At 33.5% G+C, this 8,299-nt stretch overlaps 1 long non-coding RNA gene across 1 annotated transcript in view; it reads left to right on the forward strand.

The window, feature by feature from the left end:
- Positions 1 to 1,173: 1,173 nt before the first annotated feature.
- The window catches only part of LOC102013950, an 11,006-nt gene continuing 3,880 nt past the window's right edge, over positions 1,174 to 8,299 (forward strand). Inside the window, exons 1-2 of the long non-coding RNA XR_261194.1 lie at positions 1,174 to 1,670; positions 7,204 to 7,412. This is a non-coding gene — a long non-coding RNA (uncharacterized LOC102013950). The remainder of the gene's footprint in view (positions 1,671 to 7,203; positions 7,413 to 8,299) is intronic.

Below are 8,299 nucleotides of genomic sequence, written 5' to 3' on the forward strand. Positions count from 1 at the left end.
CCTTTATCAAAAATCATTGGTTGAGTAGCTGTATTTCCAAAGGTAAAAAAAATTAAGTTATTTTAAGAGATACTGTCTACTGTAAAGTTCTAATAGGCTCTAAGCTCCTGACTGAGATGAATTTTGCAAGATGTCAATAAACTGGAAGATGTAGGAGTCTAGACTTACTATTATTGTTATTATCATTAAAATTATCCTATAAAGCGCACAAGTTATGCATTCAGCTCAGTGAATTGAAGAATGATCAACCTGTGTATCTGATCCCATGAACACATAGTGCGCCATTATTTTGGATACTCTGCTTAAACCCTTTACTGTTACTATCCATAAGAGGAACAGAATGTGCCATTGGGTTCCTTATTTATTTTTCTTATTTTTTTAGAACCACTAAAAGTATTTGGTGGTATTTGTTTCTTTACAGCAAAGATTTGATTTCTCAAATCTTGAATTTTATATAAATGGAGTTATAGAGTATATATTATGTGTGCTTGGTTTCTATCATTCACGATTTCATGTTTTTGCAATTGTTTTTCATTTCTATTACTGTATACCATGCAATGATGTGAGCATACTCCAGTTTATTAAATCCTTTTCTCCTGGATGTCCATTGGTGTGTTTCCAGTTTGGGACAGCTGTGGAACTTCTAATACATTTCTTTTGTGGCATATCTATGATTTTGGACTAGTTACCAACCAGTAGAGGCATGAGGTTCACATACTTAGCTTTAGTGAATAGTACAGAAATACTTCCAAAGTAGTGGAAAAGATTTAAACTTCTAGTAGCAATGAACAAGAATTATAGTTTCTCAGAGGTAGAGGTGCATTAACTCAATGGTAGAACATTAACTCAATGGTAAGGGTAGAGGTGCATTAACTCAATGGTACAGCATGCTCAGGGCCTTGGGTTAATCCCCAGCACACCAAAAAATAAAAATAAAAAGATTATAATTGTTCCTTTTTTGTCTGTACTTTAATTTTAGCCAATTGAGTGACTGTAGAGTATATTATCGTCTGCCTTCAATTTTCATTTCAATGATTACCAGTGCAATCAAGAAAATCTCTATTTGACAATTCAGAGTTGTATGTTTTGAAATGTCTGTTTAATTTCTGCCAATAGTTCTATTGATTTGCTTTCCTCTATCTTGCTACTTTCTAGGTCATTTTATTTGTTCTAATACAATGTACTGCTCAGTTTCTCTGGAGGAGCAGAATCGACAGAAAGGAAATGTACAATTAAGCAAGGGGATTTATTAGGTATCTTACAGACTCAGAAGTGGGAGAATTCACAACTTTCTTCTGCATGGCAAAGAGCCAGAGGACCTGCTCAGGGCTGCGTAGTCCAAGAAGATGAAAGCCAAGGGACCATGAATGGAGCCCAGTTCAAGGTGACAGGCCTGGGAGCTCCCTGGAGAGTCCCTGGTAGGAGTCTGCACTGCAAGGCTGAAAAACCAGAGCCTGACCTCAAGAGCAAGGACAGCAAAAGATGCACCTGCTCAAGGGCGCTGCAGCTCTTGCAAACCGGGCACCAGCTTCATTCCATATTTATTCCAGTCTGTCGGATGCTGCCCCCACACCCGGGATAGGTCTTCCCCTGTGCGTTTGCTGGCCTACGTGCTAATCATCCCTGAAAACACTTTACAAACACACCCAGCCTTGAGCTTTATCCATCTGGTAGGTGTTTCCTAATCCAGTCAAACTGACATCACATGATTAGTGGTTACATATTTGTTTTATTAATATTTTTAATGAAAGTATGCTTCTATTACTCCTATAATAGGCTCTTTTCACTTGTGCCTAAAATTTTAAATTTTCTCTTCTATGAGAAATCTTTACAAGAGCTTAAGAAAATTTTCCTGATGTTTGAGTAAGAGTTATTGTGTTAACTTTCCATTATTTAGTTATAAAAATTGATTTATGTCAAGTGATTTTGATTAGAAAAAAAAATTAAAGAAGATTCCTTGTTTTACCAGGATAAACACTTGATCCAGAACCTTATTTAGTTGTAAAAATCATTGGTTTATGTTAAGTGATTTTGACTAGAAAAAGAAAAACTACAGAAGATTGCTTGTTTTACAAGAATAAACACTTGATCCAGAACCTTATTTATTTGTAAAAAACGTTGGTTTATGTTAAGTGATTTTGACTGGATAAAGGAAAAATGCAGAAGATCCCTTGTTTTACAAGGACAAAGACTTGGTCCGGAACCTTCTATTGAGCAATTAATCTTTGCATTTCAATGTCGTTTTTGTTAAAAATGGAGCAATCATGCATGGGTGGGTTTGTTTCTGTATTCCCTTTGTGTGTGTGTGATATTGGGGAGTTGAACACAGGGTCTTCACACTAAGCTACATCTCTGGTACCTGTTAATTTTTTATTTTGAGACAATGTTTTTCTAAGCCTTCTAAGTATCTCAAACTGGGATCAATCTTGCCATCGACCTGCCTCAGCCTTCCAAAGTGCTGTGATTACAAGCAAGAGGCATCACGCCTAGATGTTTCTACACTCTTTGTGTATTAGTTTCCTAATTCTATCCTTACTTTAACCCTTTAAGTCTATTATGAGCCTTTCTAAATAGTAAAGTAAGTTTTCTAAGTTTACATTCTTTTTAAAACATTTTTGAGATGATTTTGGCTGTTTTATATTTTCAGACAAAATTTGAGTTCTAATTTCCAGTTTCTCCAAAGCAACCTGCTGGTGTATTTATGTGAGTTGCTTTGATTATTAAGATCTAATTTGGAAGATTAATATATTTATAATCCATGAGAATTTTGCATTCATCATTTATTTAAATGGTGGTGCCTCAGATCAAAGAGGAGGTGATAATTTTTTAAATAAATGATTCAGGATCCATTTTATATATATAAATATATAAAAACATATATATAAACATATATATATATATAAATATAGATATAGATAGATACAAATTAACTTTGGCTTTGACTTTACACTGCAGATTAAAACCTGCATTACAGATCTGAATGTTCAAGGTAAAAAATTATATTACTATAAAACAATACTTTGAATTCTATTTATGAACTTGAGATTGAAAAGGCCTAATGTAAAAATGTTTCTTAAAATTTGATACTGAATGCATTTAACAAAAAGGAAAAGAAGATGGCCATAGGTCCTTTATACTTTAAGTTTTTTGTTTATTCAAACAGTAGCATTTGTTTATCTCCCACTGCCCACCATCAGAAGACACTATCTGCCTGTGTATAATTAGCTCAGAAAAAAATCAAAGATTCAAAATTTGAAGTATAATTTCTACTAATACACATCTCTTTTGTACCATCTTAAAGTGAAAAAAATTGTTCAATTGAACCTTTGCAAGTAAGGGGTTGTCACAGCAATGCTGGGTGTGTGGGAATTAGGAGAAACTACTTGAAAATATGTTACGTCTAAAGGAGTCTTTTCTAAAATATATGAAAAATTCCAAGTATTTTACATTACTGCTCAAAATCTTTCATACATCTTACAAAAAATAGAATATCAAATACATGAAAAATTCTCATCTGCAAAAATTAAGATTAAGCAATAAATGGCATTCTTTTATCATAATCATAAATTGAAAGAATGTTGATATTAAGCATTGGCAAAATATGGGGTGACAGGAGCTCTCCTACATGAACATATTCATGGGAATTTATTTACTTTGGTAAAGTTGCATAGGGACACTGTTTGGCATTCCCTCCTAGAGCTGAATAATACACAAAATCCCTAAAGACTAACAATCCCATTCATATGTATTTATCTAATAGACATGGCTATGTATGTGTATATACAATTATATATTTCAGTAGAGTTTAAACACTAGCTTATTTGGTTAGTTCTATGACAGAAAATACTTTTATTGACATAATATTTGTGTATATTTTTGAAGTGTAATATGAAATTCTGCATATGTGTGCAACGTGATGATGATCAAATCAGGGTAATCAGCATTGGTAGCTCCTGAAACCTTAACCATTTCCATGTGCTGAGAAATTTTGGATTCTTCTTTTGTAGTTATTTTGCGATGTAGTGCAGATTACAGTATACTCTAGTTACTACTCTGGGCTGTAGAGACCCGGATCTAATTGTTCCTGCCTAAGTGCCTTTGGGTACCTGTATCCAAACTCTTTGAACTTGTTTTCTTTGCTCTTGAGTTTCCAATTACTTCTATTTTACTCTGTTCTATTTTTTAGACAGATTTTCTTAGCTCCTAAATTTTAAATTATTTTATGACATTTAAAATATTATATTCATCTTCCTAGCTCAACCTTTTCTTCTTCCTGAGTAAAGGAAAAAGAAAAGCCTCTTGGTGAGTTTTATTGCAATGTTTTGTTGTATGATCTTAATGACCCTCAGCATAGAACTCAAAGCTGTTTAAAGAATTCAACTTTTAAAAATTGTTGCATCTTCAATGATAGCTAAGGGAATTGGTGTAGTCACACTTTAGAAACAGATAAACACCTTGCATCAAAATACTTGCTACCACATACAAATATTAGCATTGGACAAGATAGCTATATGAGTGAATTATATATTAAAAAGTGGACACTACCATGCAATTATACACACACACACAGAGATATATATATCTCATCCTCAGTGAATACAAAAAGTCATTTATCTAAAATTAAAATTAAAATTTAGCTAAAATAGATTTGAAATAGTTATATGTTTTGGATCCACAATAGGAGTTCATCAGTCTATTAAACAATTTGCAACATTTACTTCCCTTAAGCATAAAGTGTTTTCCAAAAGAATTATCACTTGGAATTTAGACATTTACAATGCTAACCTACTGTTGGGAATGGAATAAACTATTATCTGTCCAAATAAGCCAACACAACTGCTAAGCACAATAACGAATGACACTGTTCCACTGAACTGGATTAAATACTTTTCCTGTATACTAAAAATTCCAAATAGAAAGTGTACAAATTAAATTGTTTAAATGATGAAGGTTGGAGCTGGGGATGTGGCTCAGGGGTAGAGTTCTTGTCATGCATGCACAAGTCCCTGGGTTTGATCCTCAGTGCCACACATGCACACACACACACACACACACAAATTTTATGAAAGTGAATACAATTTAAGAAAGCAAAGGAACGTTGAGTTGCTCTGCCTTAATTAATTTCTATAAAATAACTGATTTTAATCTGACACTGTCCTTAGTGAAGTTGATTTTATATGTTCAAAGTGCTTTTTCATTTTCCCAAATATGTTTCATTTATTTCTCTAAAATGATCAATTGAGGATTCCAGATGGACTGCAAGAATTTATTTGATCATTCTGGGTGACTAACGTTTAAAACTACTCAGTATTATTTTGTCCTTTTATGTAGCATAATAAGGAAAGACAGTCGCATTTTGACTCAATAGCTGAATGACTAACAAAGGATTGGCTTATTCATTAAAATAATTTTTACAAGTTATCCTGCCATTGGTAGCCTAAATCATCTTTTAAAATAGGTCAATCTCTTACCTTTCAATAGTTTCTCTTAAAATAGGGAAGTATTAGTAGCTACCTGCCTTAGTTACTTTTCTCTTGTTGCTGAGACAAAATACTTGACATCTAGGAATAAAGGGACAAAAGGTTTATTTAGCTCACAGTTTGTGGAGGTTTCAGTCCCTACTCAGCTGGCTCCAAGGCAGGGTGACACATGGCAGAGGGCAATAGTTCATGGGGGAGGAAGACAGCAAAAGCAACAAGATTGAAAAGGAAAGAATGGCATCAAGCAGCCTCTTTCCCCCGCTTATATTGTATGCAAAGTACCCACCCCAGGGCGGGTGTAGCACTCACATCCATAATCCCAACATTGGACCATGAATCAATCATAAACCCAAGATTCCCGCCCCATGACTATATGAGGCTTTGCGGGACATCCAGACACAAAATATAACACAGCCATTACTGCATGAATAACTATCCAACATGTATTTCATTTTAAAAAAAGAATAATTTTGTTTAAGACCTGCTTCTTTTACACATATCCTATAAATTTCATCGTAATAATAATAAATATAAATAAATACTATGTTGTGGCTCTCTTACATGTGCAAGATCTATTTTATGTACCTAAAGAGTAGTTAATCTTTAAAAAGTTCCATGCAACCCAATTATTATCACTAATTTAAAGACAAGAGGAAGCAACCTGGCCAGGTTTCACAGGCCTGGGTAACAAAGCTGGAAATCTAACCCAGCCAGAGACAGAATTAACTAGTAATTACCCCCTAACTTTTAAAGATTCATCTTAAATTTGTAAGCCAAATATAGTAAGGATTTTTCAAGAATTGTAATTTAAAATATTTTCAGGTATTAAGGACATGAGGTAGCACTGGAAATTTTTAGAAGTATGAAGTTTTTCCAGACTGAGGTAGCTCAATCAGTTGGATTAGGAAGGATAGTTTGAAAAAGAAATTAATTCCAAGATTAGAATTCTTTCTCTCTCCCACTGGATGTGAAAAGAACCCATGCTGTTCTAGGAGCTATGTCATTTACATTATAGAAAAAAAGCACACCAGGCTCAACATAACAGCTAAGTACAGAGAACTATAGAAGTCCAGAAAGATGTCATAATTATAGGAATATTTTGTGCAATAAATAGAGTTTGAGTGCATAGAATATTGTACAATGAAGTCAATCAATAGTAAAACAAAACATTCAATAAGAAGTTTTTCCAAAGATAATGAAAACTGAGATAATGAAATTATATATTTAATATGAATGTGCATGCTCTCACTGTACATGGACCTAGACTCATACACCTCTAGACACATTCACAGGTTCATTTACACACACGTATATCTAGCTATTCTATATTTATTCACACAGCACTATCGTGTTCATGCTATACTTTTACCACCTAATAACATAATGTGTACATAATGTGTAATTACAATAATATAATTATACATTCATATATATTAATCTACATGTAATATACTGGTTATAAATAAAATAGATACATAATAAACACTTTTACCAAGCACTCTTTGGAAGAACTGTATTTTTATTTTTTTATTAGATATGTTTGCAGTACCCTCTAATTACATTCATCAAGGAGAGCTGGTACATGCACACAAATATTTTTAAGGGCCACTTCTTTCAGTGTAACAATGAGGGTTTATTTAATTCGGCTCCAGTTTTTACTTATTCACCAGAAAAGTATACACATTGTAGGAAAAGAAAAATAATGTCGTGTTTTTTCCAACAGATAGTGTAACCCTTGTACGAGGGATCCTAGAGGATGTTGTATATCGCAGAAAATCCACTACATTGTCGGCTTTTACAGAAGAAATGGGAGATACACATGCAGCAATCTCAATGACCAAGGTTACTCAAGCAGAAGTTTTCCATACTAATAAATGTCAGGAAGCAAATGATTACCACTTCGAGCACCTCTTACAATTGTAGAGGCCAAAGGTAACTCATTAATCTTATGCTGTCTAAATAAATTTAGTATTAAAATATTCAAGTTTTTCTTTTCCTGAAGTGTGTATACATTTTTGGTAGATTTTGTATAATGATGGACTGACAATAAGTGCATATAGTTCCTTTCTACTTTAAGCATTTAAGATTATTTCCTAAGAAGTAGAAACTGAGCCAGGTGTGGCTGTGAATGCCTATAACCCCAGCACTAGGGAGGCTGCAGCAGAAGGATCGCCATAAATTTGAGGACAGCCTGGACTGCATAGTGAGTTCAAGGCCCAGCCTGGACTGCATAGTGAGTTCAAGGCCAGCCTGAACTACATAGTGAGACAGTTTTTTAAAAAAGTAGAAGTACAATTTCTGGAATAAGAATTATGTACATTGTAAGAATATTAATATCAAATATCTTTATAAAATGTGTGAGATAGTATATAATCTCATCTCTATCCAGTACTTAATAGTTTTTCTTTCTCATTGGAATAAAAAATGCACACAGAATGAAAAGCACACATATTAGTTGTGTGACTTAATGAATTTGGGTAAATGTGCATGTCCTGACAACACTGGTTCAATTAAGTTTCAGAAATATGCTTCATCCCCAAGAACTCTTCACATACCCTTCCATCAGTCACCACTCACAATTGGCCAGCACTGTTCTGATTTGTATCACCATAGAATATTTCTTTTGTTTCACTTTGGATACAATGAACCACATATTTTTCTTTTTTTACTCACTATAATGTCCTTGAGATTCTTACTACTGTTTCTGTCTAACCAAGTTATTCTTGTTTATTGATGAAAAGTAGTTTATCATATGAAAATAATTCAAATGATCTAGTTTTCTGGTAATGGAAATTGAGACTTTTCAAATAGGAGTTAGT

The sequence above is a fragment of the Chinchilla lanigera genome, unplaced genomic scaffold, assembly GCF_000276665.1.
Source record: "Chinchilla lanigera isolate Chin_1 unplaced genomic scaffold, ChiLan1.0 scaffold00025, whole genome shotgun sequence".
Taxonomy (NCBI): Eukaryota; Metazoa; Chordata; class Mammalia; order Rodentia; family Chinchillidae; genus Chinchilla; species Chinchilla lanigera.